This window comes from Phalacrocorax aristotelis, chromosome 8 (assembly GCF_949628215.1).
Source record: "Phalacrocorax aristotelis chromosome 8, bGulAri2.1, whole genome shotgun sequence".
NCBI lineage: Eukaryota > Metazoa > Chordata > Aves > Suliformes > Phalacrocoracidae > Phalacrocorax > Phalacrocorax aristotelis.
The window spans coordinates 26,643,295-26,667,112 of NC_134283.1; the positions used below are offsets into that span (position 1 = coordinate 26,643,295).

Below are 23,818 nucleotides of genomic sequence, written 5' to 3' on the forward strand. Positions count from 1 at the left end.
AGCCGCCAAAGAGCACAAATAATAGTTCAGTATTTTTAAAAATGTCAGCTCGATAGTCCTGCCACCTGAACTACTCCAGCTATAGAAGTGAATTGCTTGTCTGGTTTCCTCCTACTTTCACTAAAACATGCTGTTGTGAGCATTAAAAAGGTAGTGCAATTCAGTCTCCTCATAGTCTCAATGTTTTGCTCCTCTGCCCACACAATCCTCAAGACAGTCACTGTGTATTTGCAGACAGAAATGAAATGACTAATTTCAAATTGCTTAGCTTAGCAAGACTGCAAAATCCTTACCACAGATTAAATTCTTGGTATTTGCTACATTTGTCAGCAGGGCTCTGTGCTTGGGTTCTAGTTAACAATAAGGTTATTCAGAAAACAAATAACAAACCTTTCTTTCCGTGTGGTGTCAGACCATTGTCTTGTGTGACTCTGGGCAGGAGTCCATTTGTTTCCCCAAGGTTACAACCCTCTTCTTGCATGTGACCTTGACATCTTGAGAAATTATAGGAAAAGAACTACAGGAACAGCATCAAGCAAACCTGTTCAGAAAACTGAAAGGAAATTGTAAAGAAAAAAGAAAGGAAAGAAAGGAAAACCATGCAGACCGCAAAGCTTACAAATCCCTTGTACAAATAAATAAATAAATAAAATAGTGCTAATGGATGAGTGACTGAAAGACAATAGCTTGTCAGCCTCAGTTGCATCAAAAAGTTCCAATTGCACACTCTGACACCTTACATCACTGAAAAGAAAGATATAAACTTGTGCATTAATCAGAAGGAACTGTAACATAAATGTTTCCCCCCATTCCCTCCTGCAATTTGTGATCTGGAAAAATATCATGAGAACAGTAGGAACCAGCATTAAAATAGAGATAGAATGACATCTACTGGCTGTCAGGAACTGGCTTGTTTCACTACTGAAAATGTTTTGGGTTTTTTTCTCAAAATATTTAATCTGACACTCCTATTATTAGTCATAGGGTTTAGCTATTGGACAGGGAATAAAGAACAGATCAATAAGTTCCCCAAATATGACCCTTCTTAGGTCAATTTTTAACTAATTAGCTACCTAATTAAAAATACCTACATGAACAGCTTAATGTGTTTCTGAACTTTAATATTGATGTTAGTGAGTAAATAGATGCTCTGCTTAAGAGCTACCAGAAACTGCAGAAAACCAGTGCAATTTTGCACTGGATGCAGGTTTCCATAGTACATTTTACTAGAATAAATAATACTTCTGATAAACAGAAATATGTCTCTTATCAAAAAATATACTTAAGCAGCTAAATTTTACAGTGCTGCATCACTTTGTAGAGGGATAACATTACCTTTTTTCTGGGATTAATTTACTGCATTATTGTTCATTTTCTGTATTTAAATTTCCCAACTCCTTCATTTCAATTATTCTATATATTTTCATATGAACAAGATATAAGATTCCCAGAGTTTCTTTGCTTCTACTCATTTTTTTAACCAACCTAGAATCAGTATTAGTTGTAAAAAAATCTCAGAAGGTCTTGAGATTTTGCTAGAGGTCACAGAAACATCTTAGTCTTAAGTGAACATTCTTCTTTGTACTATGCATGTGTTCTGGGTCTTTCCACTTATGGATCTTCTCAGTATGACTGTGGCCCTTTTCCCTGTTAGCAGCAATACTATGTGGGTGATACTGCAGTACAAACACAAATTGATCTTGCTTACTTTCTATCTGCCACAGGATGTATTTTCTCCTCCTGCAGTTTCTCCATGCTGGTTAATTAAACTCCTCTCGACTCACATGTCTGCTCACCAGGAAATATCTCCCTAGCTCTCGCGCCTCTGGTAATAATCAGAAATTAGTGTGATATAGACATGAGCATTCGGTCATTCTTTCCTAATATATTCAGCTCAGAAATAGAAAAATTCTAAGGAGATCACAGTGTTTTCCTGGTTAGAAAAAGAGAAATGATAAGCATAATCGAGTTGGTGTATATATTCACCTATATAGCATATATTTATATGACATATTGCAGAGAAACAACAGTAAGATTCAATTCTGGCCTTAAGCCATGGCCAAAATAGACAAATACATACAATGAGATAGCCCGTAAAGAAAGGTGGGGAAAAAAGTCAAGGATGAACAAAAATAAAGATAACAGCTGATATCTGCAATAGCAGACTAGGGGATTTAGGTACGTCTTTTGTAAAATTCCATGGCCTCTCCCCTGCAGGGATGGATATAGACTTAATAGGAATAGCACAGCTGTGCAGCTGCTGGGAGTAGCGTTCCCTCTTGCCCAGCCCAATGGGCCTGGGTTCAGAGAAGGGGATGTTGTGCCAAGATGCAGCTGTGAAAAGATACACAGGCATTCCCTGGTGCTCAGTGCATCGACTTCACTTTGGTCTATGTATCTCGCATACAGAACCACGAACCTGGAGGGAAGCTGCAGTGCTGCACTAGTGTGCATGAGTTGCCTGTGCCATAGCAGGACAGAACAAAATGGATGAACTTTCAGCACTCATATGCCTTTTTATTTCATTTGATGTAATATATTTAAGTTCACAAAATGTTCCCATGTATTCCTTTAGGGACAGTGTGGATCTAGTCATACCACTTCTTTTTGTCCTAACCTATTACCTTAAAAAATAGCTAGCAATGCACTAAACTAAAACTGATCTTGATAACTTTCTTGATAACTTTTTCCTGCACAAGCTATCAGAAAAAAACAAAGTTCACTGAAGTCAGTAAGAATCACCGAGAAGTTAGCAGGAATCATAAGGTAAATTAATTTAGATTTGGGCATCAGTACACTCGTTGTACATTGAAGTTATATCCAAATACACTGAATAAATACCTGAAGATATTACATGTTCCAATGTATCCATAGGAAGAAATTTGATATACACCTAGCTTTAAGGAATTCAAAACACAAAATTCTGATTGTCCGATGATCAGTAAAATAAAACATCATCTGAATATCATTTAGCATTCTAGTACAAGTTTGAATCCTTTAATAATTTTATCTTATACATACATGTGCACACATAGATACGTGAATGATGGCTTTCATCCTAAATAGCTGAAAAATGAAATAAGTTTTTCAAAATACAAACTTTAAGAGTGAAGCAGTCATCAACACCCAAAGGAACTCATGTCAGAAATTAAGATGTGCTAGAGAATTATCATAAATATGAAAAAGGTAGCAAATCACTTTGCATGATATAGGTTAACCCTGGTAGACAGCCAAGCACCACAATGGCCGCTCACTTGCCCTTCCATCCCCCACACCAGAGTGGGATTGGGGAAGAGCAAAGGAAGAGTATAAGCAAGAAAACTTGTGGGTCAAGATAAAAGTTGTGTAATAACCAAAGGAGAAGTGCAAGAAGAGAGAAAGAAAACAAAAGAAAACGAGTCCTGCAAAGGCAGTTACTCATCACCTTCTATGGGTACACCAATGTCCAGTCAGTTCCCAGGCAAAAAATGGCTAACCTCCTTCAACTCCTTCCTCTCTGTTTTTTATTCCTGAACATGACGCCATATGGTGTGGGACACCCCTTGGGTCAGTTGGGGTCAGCTGTCCTGACTGCGTCCCCTCCCAACCCCTCGTGCCCCCCAGCCCCTTGCTGGTGGGGTGGGGTGAGGGGCAGGAAAGGTCTTGGCTCTGTGTAAGCCCTGCTCAGCAGGAAGGAAACCATCCCTGGGTTATCAACACTGTTTCCAGCAGAAATCCAAAACACAGCCCCATACTAGCTAATGTGGAGAAAATTAACTCTATCCCAGACAAAACCAGTACACATGACAACACTTTGGACATCAACTCTATTTACAGGAAAGCTTGAGATAATTTAACAACTCTTGCATGACCAGCACTGAGGAAAAAGAGAAATAGTATAAGATGTGAGGTACCACTTTGATATTGTAATAACAGGCTTCTGATCAACAAATTTCAGGAAATCAATTGAATGAGATTTTATTTTAATTACTAGCAAGTAATTATCTTTTGGCTTAAACGTCAATGTGATTTCTGTTCTTCTTACTCTTTTATCAGGCTTCATAGTCTTTCAGTGAAGGAGAGAAGTTTTAATGTGATGGTAAGTTATAATATTGCATGTTCATAGATTTTAACCACAAAATTCTTTATGGGTTACTCATAAAACCTACCATTACAGATTCAAATGGTTAGCCCACTTTGAAAGTTCTAGTTCAAACAGGAAGAGAGCAGCAGGTTGCTTAAACTCAAATTATTCATCAAAAAATTCCCACAGAAGAACACAGCTTGAAATATCTTTACTTCCTAGGGGGCAAAATCTGTCATTTCACCCAGCTCAGAATGCTACAATAGTTACTGAATCTTTTCCTGAAAAAAAGAAAAAAAAAAAAAACCAGAACAAAAATAGGTCTGATGAATCACACCCTAGAAGTGCCTATTTCTCTTCAGCAATTTCAAAAGAAATCTAGCTAAGATTCAGATATCTGTATGCAGAAGTCGGAAGTTATATGAGATTGAATCTCTGCCTGTAGATAAGAAACAATATTCTCCTTGCATTCAATCTCCGAGCAGTCTTCAGGACTGAATTTTGGCCTACTGCTTCACTGCTCTGAGAGGCTGGAGCACTCAAAGTGCATCCTACCATACTCTAATGCGTTTCCAGAGTTTATTTGAAACCTTATTGTAACAGCCTGCAGCCAGTACCATGAGCTTAGTTTTCAACGTCGTTTTCAGTAAAATCTACAAAATAAAGCAGAATAAAATAGGTTCATTTTTATGATCCAGATATTAAAATACCTGAGTAAAGTAATTATAATGCTTTCCATTTTAGAAATGCATAATTCAAGCAGTATTCTCTGCATGATTTAATAACTTTGCTTAGTCTCTTCCAGTTTAGAGATGACCTTTAAAGGTCCCTTCCAACACAAATTATTCTTTAATTCTATGACAACTGCCTTGAATGGTTTGTACAGATCATTTGTTTATATATATGCCTTCTTAAAATAAGAGATTAAATTAAATTATACTAGAAAAGTCAGAATATTATACAGAAAAAACACAGGCTTGCTCAGTGGACTATCCATGAGTAATTTTTCATTACACAGTTTTCAATAAGGAAACAATATCAAGTAAATTCCTAATGCATAGGTTTTTAATAGTTACAGAATCAACAGCCGCATTATTATGGCTTTAACAGCCAATGTCAGACTAACGGTGTCATATTAACCCTGGCAGTTTAGAGCACTGTACAACTGCCTGCTCTTTTTTTCTAAAAAAGAATTAAAAAAGAAAAAGAAAAATCATAAAAGTTTCATTAACTTATTTTGATTTCCAGTATGTAAAATGTAAGAACAAACTGAAGTAATGACCACTAAAATACATAAGGTTTTGGGGGGAGTTTTCTGAGATCCTTTTCTGAAGAACACAGCAAAGTTTTTTGCAGAATTCCTCAGTCTCTCCACAAATATGAGTACATTGCCACTACATTCACCTAACAACACTTCTTAAAACCCTCCGTCCTTTTTGAAGCAGATTGGCATTCTCTACAATTCAACAACAATTTGTATGATTTATTCCACAATTGGTATGTATCTCAGATCTCACAGTGTGCTTCAGAGAACCCAAGTTTCTCAAGCACAGTGAATGCTTGACATTAGCTTTCTCACAGGTAAAAAAAAATTTTAAAAAAACCCAAACTGTGAGATTATTTTTCTCTTAGAGCAAAATTTGCACCTTTTATTTCTGCACTGAGTCTTATCAGTTGGAAAAAATGCATTATATCTTTCTACTTTAAATTAAAACATGCTTTCAACATTTTCATTTTGGATTGAAATAGAAAATGCTTGCAGAATAAAGCATTCTGTTTGGTAACCACAGCTAACCAACCTTGTAGCAGCCAAAGGAAGATTTATCAGTAATGTTCATAAGCACTGATACAGACAAAATGAAATTATTATCATTGTGGTGTTTATTGATTATTATATCACACAATGTGACTTCAAGTGTGACACAAAACACCGTGAAAAATATTTCACCTCCAAGTATTTATGTCAATAACTAGGAGAAAAATTATTTTTCTTGACCTTTTACCACAAGCAAATCTTTCACATATTACATATTGATTTTCTGTATTTCAGAATATGGGTGATGTATCTAAAAGGATGAAAGCCTAAATGAGTTGTGATCGAAGATGCTTTCTTTTGATAAACAAGGATTAGCTATAAAACCTTTGATAAAAAAAATGAATCGCCTAAAGAAAGGAGGCAATCTGCAATAGCATACAGAATTCAAGTTAAAGTGCATATGAAGATATGGGAAAACTTATCAGATTCATATTGCATATGTACAACTGTTCATTTTGCTTCTGCTTCATTAACGTAGTACTGAAAATGAGGGGGGAAACCTGTTTACAGCATGCAAAGGGCATACACTCTTTCACGCTGGCTGTCCAGTTTTTGTCTCACTGCATCAGTGGGTCAAACCTGTTTCAAAAGCAGGTTTAACTTTAGTCACATCACCTGATTTGATGTAACTGGAGTAAAGTTTAATATGTCCTACTGCTCTAGAAGTCTTTTGTAGCTATAGTACTGAACTACTTATTCGTCCACCTTGTACATGTCAAATAAATTATTATTTTATATCAGCAGAAATATGGCTTTATACTCTGAAAACTTATAAAAAAGGAAAGCCACGTAACAAATATAATGAAATTAATCAAGACTTTATAAGAATAAAAATCAGGAAAGTTATTTCTGATAGGACCTCCATAAGAGAGGAATATAATTTTGTGATGCGTTCTAGTTTCACCCAGGCTGAACAATCTTCCCTTAGCTTCCAAGTCTATTTTTCTTATTCTACTCTTATTGACAAACCTTTAATCCCTTCTGCTGCAAAAATCCAACCTTCTATTTCTGCATGGGACTAAATTATCATCTGCAATGAGTTTGGTAAAAAGTGGTTCTTGAAAAACTACAGAGAAAATGTTGGTCTCATGTTCTCCTCTGGACTGACTTAGTTATGTCTGTGCTATTTCCTTCCTTCTGCTTTGTTTTTAGAATTTTAGAGGTTCTTCTCAAGAAGCTACTGATCTTTCTACATATACCTGGAACAGTGCATCAGTTTTTGTGTGTGACATTCAGAAGGATATATTGAAAGAATATCCCCTAGTCAGCTACTTACATTGCGCAAGCAGAATATGCTAGCATCCCTGGTGATCTCTCTTAACAGTTATACAGGTTACTGATTTTGTGCCACCTGAAATGTAACAGATTACCTACAGTTTTCTCTCTTAGCAAAAACTGTCACTGCGATTGAAAAAAAGCTTGGGCTTATCCTATGAAATAGTGTTTTGCATGACCTCTAGCCAAGAGAAAACAAAAAGGAAACACAGTGAAGCAACTATGACTTACATTAGTAATTTGTTGCACAAGTGTCTTTGGAATTTATATTCCCAGCTAACACCAGTGCAAACTCCAAAACAAATCAAAGTGTACCACTGGGGGGAAAAAAGCGTTTACAAAGTCTGAATTTTTACAATCTGGGACTTTTTGCTCTTTCTTGGGCAGTAAAATCACAATAGGCAATTGTCATGGTTTTAGCTGGGATAGAGGTAATTTTCTTCACTGCAGCTGGCACAGTGCTGTGCTTTGGACGTAGTATGAAAACAATGTTGAGATAACACACAGATGTTTTGGTTGTTGCTGGGTAGGGCTTGTGCTAGTCAAGGACTTTTCCAGCTTCCCATGGTCTGCCAGGTGCACAAGAAGCCGGGAGGGGAGGGGGCACAGCCAAGAGAGTGGATTCAAACTGACCAAAGGGATATTCCATATCATGTAACACCATGCCCAGTATGTAACTGGGAGGAGCTGGCCGGCGGAGGGAGGCAGCAATCACGGCTCGGGGATGGACAGCGTCAGTCGGCGGGCGGTGAGCGGTTGTATCATTTGTGTTTCTGGTTTTTTTCCCTTTTTCCCTTCTCCTTTTTATTATATTATCATTATTGATATTACTATAATAATCATCATTATTATCATTATTATCTTATTTTAATTATTAAACTGTTCGTTTCTCAACCCACGAGTTTTTTTCCTTTTACTCTTCCAATTCTCACCCCCGTCCCACAGGGGTTGGGGGAGTGAGTGAGCGGCTGCGTGGTGCTTAGTTGACGACTGGGGCTGAACTACGACTGTCCTTTTTGGTGCCCAACATGGGGCATGAAGGGTTTGAGATAATAACAGTTGCTGGTCACCGCATTGATTCATCTGTTCTCAATATTAATTTATCCGATCTGCACCATGCTGATTGTGAAGTACACGTAAAAAATTGCTGTTCAATGAGGATCCCAAAAAAACCACTTGCCAGACTTTTCCTTTCTTTGTGGACAATAAGAATTCATTGTGTCTGATAACTCCATTCCTGGAAGTAATTTCTTCCCAGCTCCTTCTGAAAAGTGTTTCAATGCTGAGCTGTTGCCATTGGAAGCGCAGCCTAGACAGAAAAAATTAGGAGCAAGCATTGTCCTCTTTGGGAAGCACAAAGCAGTACCTAATCTAATCTTCTCATCTCAGCAAAGACTTTATCTGTCTGGTCTATGTTATCTAGTGATGTTATAAAATGGTGGACAAGACCCTCTTTTCTTGAATGGAGTGGGAATTTGACAAGTGCAGCTCCAAAAGCAGATATGATGAAATACAAACACATACCACCTTTCACAGAAAAAAAAAAAAAACTTTACAACCACAGTATTCATCACTGTTGCACAAAATCTTTCCATTTTCCATAGCAATGTAGAAAATATGTCAGATCTAGCAACAGTAATGATTAACTGAACTGACTCCAGTGGAAAAGAAAAAACATTCAATGCCAAGTATTTCAGAAACAAGCACTACCCAGTGTATATCACGTGAATACATTTTACTTTGAAATGTTTTTTACTCACCTTCTGAATGGTCTTGATTGCAATATTTTTCTAGATTAATTTAAAAATGTAGAATTAAATTATATTTTTTCCTGATTTTGGATAATTACAAATTATTCACCACATCCTTAGGTAGGTTTCTCCCATGGCTAAGTTAACTAGTGACACAGCTATGAATGTGCTCCTGGGTTTCATTCCATGTATATCTATTGTCACGTTATGATTGCCAGGACATTTGATGACTGCTTTTTCTACTAGATTGAAAAGCCACCAACTACTAGAATATTATTCCCCTTATATGTGCTATCATTAACTAAAATTCACTTTCACTTGCATATGCAAATAAACTCAGTTCGTTAAGTCTTTCACAAATCTCTTATTCTGGCTTCCAATTGCTTCTTCTGAATCCCTCCTAATCACTTACTGTGATATTAGTGGGAAAACAAAAATGCGAGCAGTACTACCCTGTAAGGACAGAGGCTGTGACTGCCTGAGATATACATGTAGTAAACCTTCCATAGCTTATACACCATACCTTATAACATATAACTGTGGTAACTCAAGTCTAGCAATAGCATACAATTTTGTCAGTTATATTTGTCTAAACTGAGCTGTGTATTATTAAGATAAACTTAGCAGCCTACAGGTACAATGAATATTACTGGCATAGTGTTATCATGACAAACACTCCCAAACCCTTGAATTCTCCCAACTTGCAAAGGTTTAAGACCCCTCTGTTGGGCCATGCAATCCATGCTCACAAACAGGGGCTTGGCAGTGTTTTGCCTGGCATGTCTAGGCAACCCACAGAATGGTGTTCACCTCCACAGCAGTCGATTCTCGGGTACCAGGATCACCAACGCTGCAGCATCTTCTGTGGGTCACACTTCTTAGTGTTAAAGTTACCTTAATATCCCTTTGGTTTTTTATGAGCTGTACCGCTTTATACTTCCCATTTTGTGCAGAGAGCCTGTTCTCCATCCCTGCTGAGAGTTAGTTCTAAAACCAACCCAAAGATAACCAGTCACTCTGTCCTTCTCCTGCAGTTATCCTACTGGGAAGCCACCTCCTAAAACTGACCCAGAGACGACCAGCCCCTTCACCCTCACTCTGCCTTAACTGCTACATTATTGCATTGTTTACCCTGAGGCCTTCCAAATGTTAAATCAACAATTCACTACATATGTTAATGATAAATCAGCAACTCAGTTACTACTTAATAGCTAAATACTACATCAGCAATCCAGTTAGTATCTGTCTTGCCACAGAAATGCTAAATATATTTATACTGGGTTGACAACTGATTATGAACCCCAGCCCATGGGCCCTTTCCCATAGCATGGGTCGATGTCCCCTGTGGCATTCGCTTGTCTCCTTATAATGCCAAACTAATTTTAGGACTCTTACCCTTTGAAAGTCCCCAGTGTCACTGCCACATGTCCTTAAACAAATATTGCCTGGTAATATATTCACCTGCCTCCTTCCAGCATTGTATCTGGAGTTCAAATTCACCTGCCTTTTATCACTAACAGCTGTTTGAAAATACCTAAAAATCATTCTCTATGGTCTTCTACCTTCCCAACTTTCATACTCCTGAACTGCAAAATTTATATGCTCTTCTTTGGGTACTTCATAAAATTCTGTATGCAGAGGATGTAAATCAAGTGCTTTGGTGTTTGGCAGAGTGAATATTAAAGTAAACATTCTCCAGTACTCCAATTATCATCACTTCAGTTTTACTGACAGTATTAATCTGTGCTCACTGCAGTAATTTAACCAATGGTACGTGTGTTGGTTTTTGCAAGTATTTGATCTTTGAAAGTTTCACGATTTGAAAGTGTAATGCCTTTGGCATCTGTGAACAAAAGCCAGGACTCATGCTCTTAAGTCCTCACACTGCATCACTCAGGCTTGTGTGACTGTCACACCTCCACTACACTAGCTTATTGTGACCTACAACAGTCCATGGTCATGTAAGGAAATTTCTATCTGTAGAGCTATGTTTTACAGTGTTACAAAAAACACTTTAGCCACTATGATGTTCTCTGCAGCTAATGCCAGGTCAGCTAGTCCATCTTTTAGACAGTCCCAACTGTCTTGATCATGATTTTTCCTAATGACTTCCAAGGTGTAGGACAGTTTTAGATATCCTTCATTTCATCATTTTAAGTGCCACTATGCTCTCTCCCTGTGTAGATCACTTTTGTTTCTATTAATAAACTTAGATATAACCGAGAGTAGGTTTCATTCCATTTTAAAATCAGAATCAGAAGGTAATTCAGATTTACTGGACCATCGGAGGTCATCTGGTTCTAGCCCCCACTCAACTTAATGTACAGCAGAGGAAAGAATTGTGTTCAGTTTTGGGCCCCTCACTACAAGAAGGACATTGAGGTGCTGGAGCGTGTCCAGAGAAGGGCAATGAAGCTGGTGAAGGGTCTAGAGAGCAGGTCTTACAAGGAGCGGCTGAGGAAGCTGGGGTTGTTTAGTCTGGAGAGGAGGAGGCTGAGGGGAGACTTTATCACTGTCTACAACTACCTGAAAGGAGGTTGTAGTGAGGTGGGTGTTGGTCTCTTCTCCCAAGTTACTAGTGATAGAATGAGAGGAAACGGCTTCAAGCTGCATCAGGGGAGGTTTAGATTGGATATTAGGAAAAATTTCTTCACTGAAAGTGTTTGGGCATTGGAACAGGCTGCCCAGAGAGGTGGTGGAGTCACCATCCCTAGAAGTATTTAAAAGACATGTAGACATGACACTTCAGGGCATGGTTTAGGATGTATGGTCGTGTTGGGTTGACGGTTGGACTTGATGATCCTAGAGGTCTTTTCCAACCTCAACGATTCTATGAACACTTAGGGTCTTGCATCTTGCATGCCATGTTTTGGCTTTGATACTTTGAAAACCCTTTGAGGCCCTTAAATAAAACTCAAGTGAAGGTATTTATGCTGCATGCTCCTAATTCTCTAAATGTGTTTTTTTAAAATCTGTGGCAAACATTAAAATAACATCACTTCAAAATAGGTTCCATAATGTTTCCATAATGCCTAGCTGCACTTCATGCAGGGAGAGCATCTAGTAATTAAAATCCGTTGCACAATTGAAACACAGAAAAAATAAACCTAATTCACTTCCTCACACTCCTGGCATAAGTCCACCGGTTTCAGCAGAGTTCATCCTTATTTATGTCACAGAGTGACAGAAACAACAGACCTACCGAGCATTTGTCCCAAGATTCCCCATATTTACCCATTAGGAAATTTGTAGGAGACACTCATTTCCAGCTGTACAATCCAACCACCTGGATTATGCTATTTGTTCCAAGTATTAGTGATATGCAATTTTAGCATCCATTTGTCACCAAAGTTGACATTGATTTTTTAAAAGATTTCTCTGAACTCTTGAGATCCCAGCTTAGACACCTTCCAAAAACCTGAATCACATTCTATGCAATGTGTGTGCTTTTATATATTAGATATTTCATTTGGATATAATATTCAAGAGCTGCATATCTCTGAGGCTTTCCAAGCAACTTCCCTACAGCTTCAATGTACTCAACAGGAGAGATCCAGACAGATTATATTCCTAAACCAACTGTTGTTGTTTAAGGAACAGAAATACAGCGGTAAGATAAATCTTCACTTTTTGAGGTCTATGCTGCCCAAGAACATTGTTCAAAATTAAATGTCTAGTTTAATGAGGACTCAAAGTGCCTCAAAGAACAAATTAAAACTGTATACTTACAGAGAAATAAGGATTTCAGTATTTCAACCCAACATTCAATTTTAAGATAATTATTTCTGTTATGGTTATCCCATTTCAGAAATTGCATAACAGACTAGAAAGTACTTATGTTTTATCTTTGCTTCCTCCTGGTTTCCTAAAAAAGCAAAACATATATATAACACACATCCTGTTTGTCCATCACCATTTATCAGTCCTTCAGTCTCCTTGCAACAGCTCTTCAAGTCACTGGACCATTTCAAACAAATTTGATGAGGTTAAGGTTTCACAAATCTAGCTTTCAACTTTGTGAGCTCTAATGGCTGAATAGAGAACTATGACCAATTAGTGCCCTGACAGATAAGAACAGGGAGAATTCAAATTTTAGCTGTTCTGCTCATTTCACTCATCAGCTGAAGGGCAGTAATGAGATGATCAGTCAACCATTAGTAGCTCCAAAGCTACCATGGTATGTGCTGCTCTTTGCCAGCCAAAAACACAAAGAAAAGCAGTTTGGGGACTCGTGGGAGATCAGACAGCTTTTTGAGGGAGGCTGCAAAACATAAAACTGTGGGCAACCAGCCATTAAGACTTACAGAAGGATTTTTTAATTATTGTTTTATTTTTAGTTTGTTTTTTAAAAAATAAATAAGTATCAGAAATCTGAAATCTGATTTTAGTATGCAGAAAACCAAGTCATACCAAAATATCTCACCCACATATACATTTTCCTCCTGTTTCCACCCCTCCCTTCAGGAAATCTATGGGTTCAGTTGCTAATTTTAGGAAGATTAAATGTAGTGATTTTTAACTGTCTCAATGTCATTTGGTTGGGCATGCTAGTAAAGTTCGTCAGGCAAAATATGCAAAATAATAATTGTATACGTTCACATGTAACTCTCAATTAACAGCAACAAGACTACCTTTTTTATGTATTCTGTTCTTTTTTTTTTTGTCTTGACCTTTTAAAAAAAGGCATCACTATTCTGTCTGTGACTCTTTTCCGTTCCATCTTTCAACTATGCATGATATGCAATTGCTCCAACCATAGCAGTATTTGTCTCCATCCCCTGCTTTACTGCCATGACATTCTTGTGACCCTCTTGGTCTCCAGAAGAGTCTATTTTTCATATAGCATTTGTAAAACACATGCCTAAAGCTGTTCCGCATGTCATCTGCAACCAGCACTGTAGGTACAATGACCAGAAGCCAACAGAGAAATTAAAAGCCAAAGAAAATGGTCCTTCAGTGCAATATCCCCAGAAAGATTTTGATTCTGATTCTGCCTGCACAGTGTAGATTTGTCATATGCTGACAGGTATACCAGTGCTGGGGCTATAACATAGCAAGTAAGACTGAAGTCAAGCCAGTAGGTTTTAGATCACCAACTCAGCCTTAATTCAGATTATTCTTGGAATCACTGATCATCTGATACCTCTTAACTAAGAAGGGTTGTCTCTTTATAAAACATTAAAGGAGAGAGGGCTGTGTTCAAATCTCTTTACCTAATAATTAGAATTATCTGGCCCAAACTTCTTATCTCTGCTTTTCATTTGTTGCAGTGAAAGAAAACCAAACATAGAATCATAAAATCATAGAATACTTAAGGTTGGAAAAGACCCTTAAGATCATTGAGTCCAACCGCTAACCTATCACTGCCAAGTCCACCACTAAATCATATCCTCAAGCACCACATCTACCCTTCTTTTAAATACCTCCAGGGATGGAGACTCCACCACCTCCCTGGGCAGCCTGTTCCATGTCACATTCTGTAACATGTTTTATTTTAAAATCAAGACTACATTTCTAAATTTACCATGTTATGTCTTAGAAATCTTCCTCAGAATTTTCCACCAAGTTATGAGAAATTATGAGACTCAGGAACTATTGATATTTCTGATAAGCTATGAAAGTCTGTTACAGCTGTTCCTTCTTAAAACTACTGCCTTCATACAGCTATCATTTCAATAAACTCCATAGAATACTGCTACAAACAGAGTCAATTGCTAAAATCTGCCAGAGTATTCATAATAGGATCAATACTTACTCCAGAAAAAGAAAATTTAAAATGCATATAATAGTTTCATCTGTCCTCTGGGACTATTTATACTTCCATATTGCCTCTGTCAAGCAAAATCAGATTATCAATAGGTTTCTTTCACCTCTTTAGTAATGCCATTGTAAATGGAAACATACGTATCCACCTGAATATTATATATTGTTGCAAAATTAAGATCTATGTACACTAAAATACATGAAATATTGTCACCCTGTTTTCCTGTGCCATATGCTACAAACACTGAAATTAATTACATAATTAACAGAACATAGATACTTCCTATTATAATCTTTTTTCCTCAGAAATACATAACTGTCACCAAAGCTCTGGATAAATAGGATGAAGACCACTTCTTTGTAACGTGCTGCATCACAGCTGTTCATTGATTTACTTTATACAAAAAACACACAACTGCCAATTTCCAGGTGTATTTATTACAGGAAAAGCTTATTTAAGGAAGAAAAAAAATCAGTGTTACATGACACTGATCTTGGGTTTAGTTCATATTTCAAATTTAAAAGGCCTTTGTAATTGCCTTCAGTCTGTTTGCGTTTCCTCTCTCCTCCCTCCCTGCCTAATAATTCTGGAACTTGTTGGCAAACTTCATTCCTTTGAAAGAGCCCACAAACATCAAAGATAATTGATTTCCTCTGATAATCAATGGCTAGGAAGAGAAGAGAAAGCAAAACCAGTACTCTCAAGGAAGGAAGGTAGGGAAAACTCATCAACCACATGTAGTTCGACAGAATCCAGGTAACTATTCAGAAGGCACAGTTATACAGACCAAACAGTATACTGGAGACATATCCACATGGCTTTATATAATAAGAAGGGAAAATCCTACCTCACAAAACTTCTTTAAAGGAATCAAAAAGCCAGGAATGAATAAATAAGGGACATGCAAGTTTCTGCACCATGCCTCTTCAGGCTATTAAGTAGCCTTGAGATAGGTGACGAAAGGTATTTACCTTGCAGTATGTGTACTAAGACATGAAACAAAGAAGGTGTCAATAGTTTTCACAGTACGGAGAAGTCACCAGTGAAATTTCATGATCTACATTAATACCCAGACTATTCAACACATTCACAAATGTGGGGCCTGACCTCGGCCAACTACCAGACCCCCACCCAGCCGGTCTCTTAATCCCCCTCTTCAACAGGGCAGGGGGATTAAGTGAGGTGAAAAAGCTTGTGGGTCAAGCCAAAGACAGGGCGGTCACGTACCAAGTACCATCATGGGCAAAACAGATGAAATTTGGGGAAAATTAATTTAATTTAATTTGTTGCCAATTGAAAGAGGTGTAGATGATGAGAAACAAACACTAAAACACGGCCTCCCACCCATTTTCCCAGGCTCAACTTCACTCCTTCATTCCCAGCTCCTCCACTGCCTGCCCCCAGGCCCCTGTAGACAGGGGGATGGGGAACAGGGGGCTGTGGGTGGTCCCGAACATCTCCTCTCTGCTGCTCCCCCACTCATGCTTCTCCCTGCCCCTGCGCAGGGGCCGTGCAGGGGCTGCGGTCCCTCAGGACGTACCTGCTCTGCGTGGGGGCTCTGCAGGGGCCATGGTCCCTCAGGACGTACCCGCTCTGCGTGGGGGCTCTGCGTGGGGCCATGGTCCCTCAGAACGTACCTGCCCTGCATGGGGGCTCTGCAGGGGCCATGGTCCCTCAGGATGTACCTGCCCTGCATGGGGGCTCTCCGGGGGCCACGGAGCACCTCCTCCCCCTCCTCCTTCCCTCAGCAGGGCACTCCGGGGGCTGCTCCCCACACTTTTTCCCTCACCCCGTGCTGCCAGGCCGTGCTCTGCCCTTCGCTGAACCGGTGCCGGCAGGGGTGCCGCCAGCTGGGCCGGCAGGCTGGGCTGTGCCCTGCGTCAGGCTCTGCTGGTGCTGGCTGGGACCAGCCAGGTCTGGCTGGAACCAGCCATGCCCAGCTTGGGCCAGCACCAGCCTGGCCTCACACAGAGCCTTCAGCCCCGCTGCCAACACCTGGGTGCAATACACAATACATCAAACTATCTAAAAAACTGGGTAAATAATTTGTTAAGGATATCCAATTATTCAAAGAGTGAAAGTGAGGAACCATGCAGAACTGCATAAGCGATTTATGCAGCTGAGCACCTCAGCAACAAATGGTGAGATTGCATCCACTGTAGAGAAATGTGAAATGATGCATGTAGGGAGAAAAAAAAAAAAAAAAGAAAAAAACCACCTAATCTCACATGCACAATGGTCCAAACCGGCCATGCTCTTTCACAGACAAGAGTTTTGAACTTTTCCTCACAAAAACATCAGCTGATAGAAGCATTAGTTGACTTCCCAGACAAGCCAGTTGTTAGGGAATGAGTAGGAAAGGATCACAAAAGAAAGAAGACAACAAGACAACATCTTGTGCCATTGTATAACTCCATGGTGCAACACGAAGGACAAGGACAGTCAGCTCAAACAAAATAGGGGGAACCGTGGAGAGATTTGTAAGCCACGATTGTGATGAACAAGAATCATTCTCATATGGCACCAGCTGCCATGAAATGAGGCCAGCAGAAGGGATGCTGAACACAACAGAACGGTGGTGCTTTGTACACACGCAATTAGTGCGTGAAAACCTCCTGCTGCAGTACTCTAAAAGTTTACGTAGGCTCAAGAGGAGACAGAGCAAATTAGTGAAAGAGAAATCATCAAACTTCAGACTAAACAGACACCCCACCTCCATCTGAGCTACTGAGTGCCTGTGGGTGGGAGAATAGGCTAAGGATGCGCCAGTCCCTGCCTGCTCTTTTCCCATCTGCTTCCAGAGATGTTTGCTTTTGGCCACTGTCAGAGGCAGGGTACTGGATCAGATAAACCCAGGGCTGACCACACATGACCAATTTTGTATATTTTATGTAAGGCTCTATAATAGTCAGGTTTGGGTTCCAGTTCTTCTTCAGACTTGGGTGATCTGGGACAAACCATCTCATCCAATGGTAGTAACAGTACCTTGCTGGTTAGTTTCTTAAGTTTGTTCTACTAACAGAAGAGAGGAAAAAATACACTTCTCCAGTTAACAGCTATAAATTTTGATAGTTATCCTTTGTAGCTCTGCAAAGAAATGCAGAAAATAGAGAGAAACAGAGTTTACGTGGCCATGCTTACCATCTACAATGTACATACAACAGCATGGCTTGCAAAGTGCAACTCGGTCCAAGAGAGTATTCAGAAAATTAAGTGTCTTTACTGTGGAAATACTGTGAAACCCTGAAGCAATTTCAAACTACTATGCAAATGTTGATGTACAGCATCAGGTTCAGATTGTACCTCAAAGAATAAGGAAGCTTTTGGGAAAGGTTTCAGTATATTTTCCTTTGCAAAATTTTTGGTAGAAAGGTGTTCTATTTCAAATCATTTGAATGCTGCATCATGGAAAAAAGATTTGAGGCAATAAGAATACATATTAAAATCTCCTATTGTATACAGGGAGTGCTACATTTAAGGATACACTGCTTCTATCAATTATCCTTTTTCTGTGCTTTGTCTGTCCAGTTTTACACACATAATCATGCCTCAGTTTTCTTATTTCACAGGAAATTATATCTTATCTCCTACAGAACTGAACTGAGTTAGTATGGAAAGCACAGAAAGCAACATCTAAGCTCTCGTTATTGAGTGTGCTAGCTATAGCTGTCATTTATTTCACCTTTTTTGCCAAAGGATACATTTGTTCTTTGTAGATTTTAATGAATAATGAGAAAAATATCAATAATCTTTCTATCCAGATGGTGATGATGGTAGAACAATTTAGCAGTATCTCTTTCTTTGGGAGATTATGTGATTTTATAAAACAGTGCTTTAGAAGAAGCTTAACCACAGTTAATTCTTAACAGAAAGGTATAATAAAAACACACATGCCTTCAACCAAGTTCATAAAAACACCATATAGGTTTTTCTGACATCTTCTAAGTTTACCAGTAGTCTTAGTAAAGAGAATGTCATTCAGGAAGGAGTTGCAGTTTTTTGTATATATATGTATAGTAAGAAGGGCTACAGAAATATGCTGAAACGAAGAGGTAATGAACAGGCAAGCTTTCCATAAAAATAAATAATGCAGAGAAATATGTCTAATTTCCTGGAAACACTACTTGCCTTAACAGCAGTTCTACATATTGCTCTACATATATCTTTCATTCAGTATAAGAATCCCTTAAAACTTACTTCATAATGCTTATGTAATGATATAGACTTTGTGCATTTTGATTAATTCCTTTAGACATCTCATATACACATGACATTTCCAGTGATTTCACCAGAATTTTGACTGCAGCCAGGTGAATTGATTATGCTCATATTGATCTGAATTAATCTTAAGGGAAAAAAATTCACGTCATAAGCAGTGTTGCTCCTGTTAGTCTCCCTTTTCAGCTTCTAATACATGAATACAAAGATTATACTTAGATTTAAAAATTTAATTATTGTAAATACCTTGCAAATAAAAGTTATATATTGCCATCTTCAACAATTCACCTAGTGTTGGGAAAATTCAGTAGAATATCATTTTTAAACAGTTCATGTAGTTAGAAGTAGAAAACTATGTAGCCATGTTCAAGGAATCTCTTGCTAATTCATGTACTGTTTAAATGGAATATTCCACAGCATATAGTTCAGCGATGTGTTTCAGCAGGCACTACTAACCACTGTAACTACCTAGAAACATTATCCAAAAAGAACAGTTGAATTCTGCACAGTCTTAATGTCATGCAGCTCATTGTAGCAGGAGCAATGTCTGTTTCTAGGACAGCTATATATCCTCTTTTTTTACATTAAGGTGGCTCTGAACAGCTGAGGATCCACCTTGGGCTGTGAGCATGCTAATAAATATTTGATTCAGCTTTATGCACCTTCAGTTATAAAGCCAGGATTTAACAGTGCAAAGACTTTAAAGTAGCTTTAAAGTAGCTAAGGCTTAAAAAAAAGATTATTTCACTAATACTAACAAACCCAAAGATGTCCAATTAGTAGCAAAGAATAAACTTGAGAAAGTAAAAGTTTCTATTTCCATCAGAATATTGACTAAGTGGTATCCATATTTACAGTTACCTACTTAAACTTTCAGGACTACTCAGCATGGCTCCATGAGTGGGCTTTTTTTCCATGACAAAAGTATCCACCATTCCGCATCTTCCCTAGTTACCTACCTTGCTATAAAGAATTGCTGAAATAAGCTATGTACATTTAGGACATACAAAAAGCCAGTCAACAAAAGCAACCCACAAAAGAGAAGTGTGAGGAAAGAGGAGATCATAACTTAAATAACGAAGTAGATGTCTTTACTTAAGAAGTCATTCTACTTCATAATACTCTACTCATAAAAACAGGATTTAAAACGCTACTACTGACAGTATTAATGGATAAGGATAAAAATGTTATATCCAAAGCATTCCTTTTACTGTGACTCAGATTTATGGAGAAATAAAAAGTCTAATAATCTCTTCCATTAATTCTTTTCTGAATTGGTTTTTTAAATACTGTTGAAAATGAAACTTTAACTCTAGTGACCAAAGTCACATTGTGCTATACAGTTCAGCAACTGAAGAAAGACACTGTACATGATTTTGAAGACTGTAGAATACCATGGCAAAAAGAATGAGTCTGCTGTACGCATAGCTTGGGGTAACTACCAGAAAACAAGAGATACATGGTTATCTGAGCATCAGGGAAGCAGGCATCAGCGATAAGGTATAAAATGTTATCCTAAAAGGAGGGATCAAAACATCACCGTTGGGGAACGGTGTAATTCCAAGTGACATTTGTGTTATAATTACGTTACCATGGTACAATATACACCAGGCTTGATTTAATACCTCCAAATGCATTTCACATAAGAGAGGTCCAAAGTCTTGGAGAGACAATTTTGCCTTGTGTTGTCAAGGTCCCTTTCTTTTTGAGGAGCCGGAGTAATTGTTAGAATGTTTCCCTTCATTAAGTTCTGCTGTATTTTCTTAGAACAGCTGAGTGCCAACAACAAAAATAGTGGCATATGGTAACAATGTTTTTATCTGCATATTCTTGTTTTCTGCTCTTGGCCTCTTGCTTTCCATTTTATTATCCACATGTTCTCAGTGAACAAAGTGATCCATCAGCACTGTTTTAAACTGGTGAAATGACACTCAGGGTTACCTAAGATTAAACCAGAAGAGCTCTTCATCCATTTGTTTGTTACCTCCTTGTCTTGCCAGCAGTGCAGTTAGACAGACATTAAGATTTATACTGAAATCAAAATAAATCCACTGTTCATGATGTTAAATTATGAGATGGCAGCTGACAAGAGAAATCATTAAATACTACCTGTGCTGTAGTGCTGGAAATTCATTAATTTCCAAATGTGTGCACCCAGTCATCATTCAAATACTCCTACAATGAAACTTACATTCTTTCTTCATCACAAATCCAGGTGATGTTCATGGGATAAGATCACCGTTTCACTGGGAACAGAATGGAAACACTGACTTCCTTCGCATATTGCTGGCTTCTACTTCACTCTGCACTGCGACCTACTGCCTAACACAAAGCACAGGACCATTGCCTCTGCACCAGAAAAAGTAATTAGCAATGGCTTTCAGATTTAAGAATGCTGCAAGTACCACTCACACTTAAACAGCGAAGAAAGAAATGCTGTAAAACCAGGCAGCTCTCCAGCTTAGCCGTAGCCCATAACGAGGCCATTTCACCACCCTTCCTGCTGGGAGCACAAAAGTATGTTCATCATGAGTTTGCTAAAACTTTATTTAAACTTTAACATACTACAAAGTTACCCGTAGTCTTTTTCAAAAAGGCAGTCATGTCCCATTAAATAGTTTTACTTCTTTCAAGTCCATTTCAACAATAGATCAGCTGATCATGCAATTACAAAAGAAAATTCCCATTTTGGCATCTACTAAGACTATTGCATCCTGGCAGAATATATCAGGAAAGCACGGTCAATTAGCCAAAGGAGACATTCTCAAGCAGTACACAGGAAGTGCCAGAATATTGCCAGCTACCCTAACTGGCGTAAACCCAGTAGCTGCCTTTTGCTAACCTTTAAACACACACTTCTGAGGCATACCTGATATTGAGCAGTCTCTGTGCCCTTATTAGTGCAGAAATAGCAACAGTAGCCAGATTTACAGGTGCTAAACAAGCAGCTTTATGTAGTTCTCTTGTAAATCTTTGTAAGCTGTTAAAACCAAGTAATAAATGTGCTTATAAAATACGCATATGACATGAAGTCAAGCACATAAACAGTACATACATGAAGAAGAAAATTAATGATACCAAGGATATGAAAAAAAGTAATCTCAGGTTCATATCTTTTCAATAAGCCTGTCTGGTAGCGTACTGCAGTTCCCCTCTTGGCAATTAGTGTCCTATAGACATCTGTTTCACTGAAAAAAAAAATGCATAAACCATGAAAAGATTAAATGTAATTATCATTATTTCCATATCTGGGGCAAGGCCTTTTCATAAATAATTATGTTGCAGTGTAAAACTGGAGGCTTTAAACAGTTGCCCTATCATTCATAATAATGAGTAGGATAATAAGGCACAAGCCAAACCTTCACATGTTCATTAGACAAAGAAGGCTAATTAGGACTTTAACCAGAAATGCCACTAAGCATCATGCTTACCGAGGTAATTAAAGCACTGATGATATTGAGACATACATTGTCTTCCAAATCTACAAATGGCATGATGTTGTCATATTTACTTTATATAAAACCATATGGTCTTCAAATGAAGGTAGAGGAATTTACGTATACATGTCAGGCCTTCATATTAAAGTCACTCCCATCTACATACTCGGTGTCCAGAAACAGCCTGATTCTCTTCTCACCATGTTCTCACCTAGATTAATATTGTGCAGTTCAAGATAGGGCCTTCAATGTAAAATCACTGTAATCAAGACCTCTGCCAATGTGACGAAGAGCCATCTCTACGTGAAAGTCAGGAATACAACTCCCCTCAACTGGAAGAGCTTAATGAATTGAGTCTCTGACAAGAAGCTGACTCAGAGCAGCCAGTGGCATCAACTTCCATCTCCTGCTCATCAAATTTTCAGAAGGCATAATTTCAGATAGAATGGCCTTTTCCTGTACTTTATGCTTGAAGGAGGTGCTTGCAAATACCTGAAAGCCTATCTTTTCTTACCTGCCTTTGAAAAGCTACTTTTTGTTCTAGCATCCTCAAAAACAATACACAAACCAGCTGACCAGCTGGTGTGTTGAGAACACCATTTACCTTACTGACAAAACAATATCAGTCTCCCATTTCTTCATCTTCCTTTGTGCACCTGCTGACTCATCACCTTCTTCAACATAAGGGCTATATAATATGTCTCCTTTTCTATTTCTAATTCTGTATAAAAAGTATGCCACCCCTGTCCCTCATGGTACTGCCCCTATCCAAATAATGTGCATTAATAATAGTGAAGTTGTGGCTGAGGTTAAATCTTTTTGTATATTTTAAGAAGATTTCACTGATTTGTGAAGATAAACACTTATACCCATTTTGAAGAACAAAAAAAGAAAGAATTGCTCTAGCATATAATGGTTCTCAAGGACAAGTAATAGTTTAGAAAACCATAACCAAGAGCTACAAGTAAAATAATCCTAGTTTTACTTTAACATTAAAGACAGGGAGAAAAAGTTTACTGTTTGTTTTTTTTTCAAGAACTGAAATGCTTATCAAGAAAAAGTCTACCCAAAAAGTCCTTCTTTTAGGAGGATTGTTCTCCAAACTCCTGTATTCTCCAAACTATGGTCTGTATTCAGTTAATGCCTGCAAGCTTGATTTGCAACCATTCTTAGAAGCAGTGTAATAAATTATTTTAGAATTATTCCATCTTCATGTCCTGAGTATGATTCACCAATGGTGAAAACAATCTTGTGTGGTTTATTCTAGCAGAGGAAAATATTGGCATGCATGCTTTCTTTGTCAGGCTGCTTCTGGCAATTAAGATAACTTCTTTTATTGACAACAGCATGCTCTGCAAGAAGTGGAGATAAAGTGGCTCTATCTAGTGCCTCAGAGAGCAACTCCCAAGAAATTCTGTTCTTCCTCCCACAACTGAACAAACATTTCCAGGAAAGATGATACTTTAAACCAACCAATTTCTTGGTACACAGGTT

At 38.2% G+C, this 23,818-nt stretch overlaps 1 long non-coding RNA gene across 8 annotated transcripts in view; it reads right to left on the reverse strand.

Annotated features, from left to right (window-relative positions):
* The window catches only part of LOC142061278 (uncharacterized), a 346,726-nt gene that overhangs the window by 168,186 nt on the left and 154,722 nt on the right, over positions 1-23,818 (reverse strand). For 6 of the 8 annotated variants that reach the window (XR_012662094.1, XR_012662097.1, XR_012662095.1 and 3 more), the window contains one exon: positions 391-541. This is a non-coding gene — a long non-coding RNA (uncharacterized LOC142061278). Of the gene's footprint in view, positions 1-390; positions 542-9,715; positions 10,135-23,818 lie in introns of those variants that run through there. The other 2 variants (XR_012662091.1, XR_012662090.1) reach the window with 1 other exon arrangement.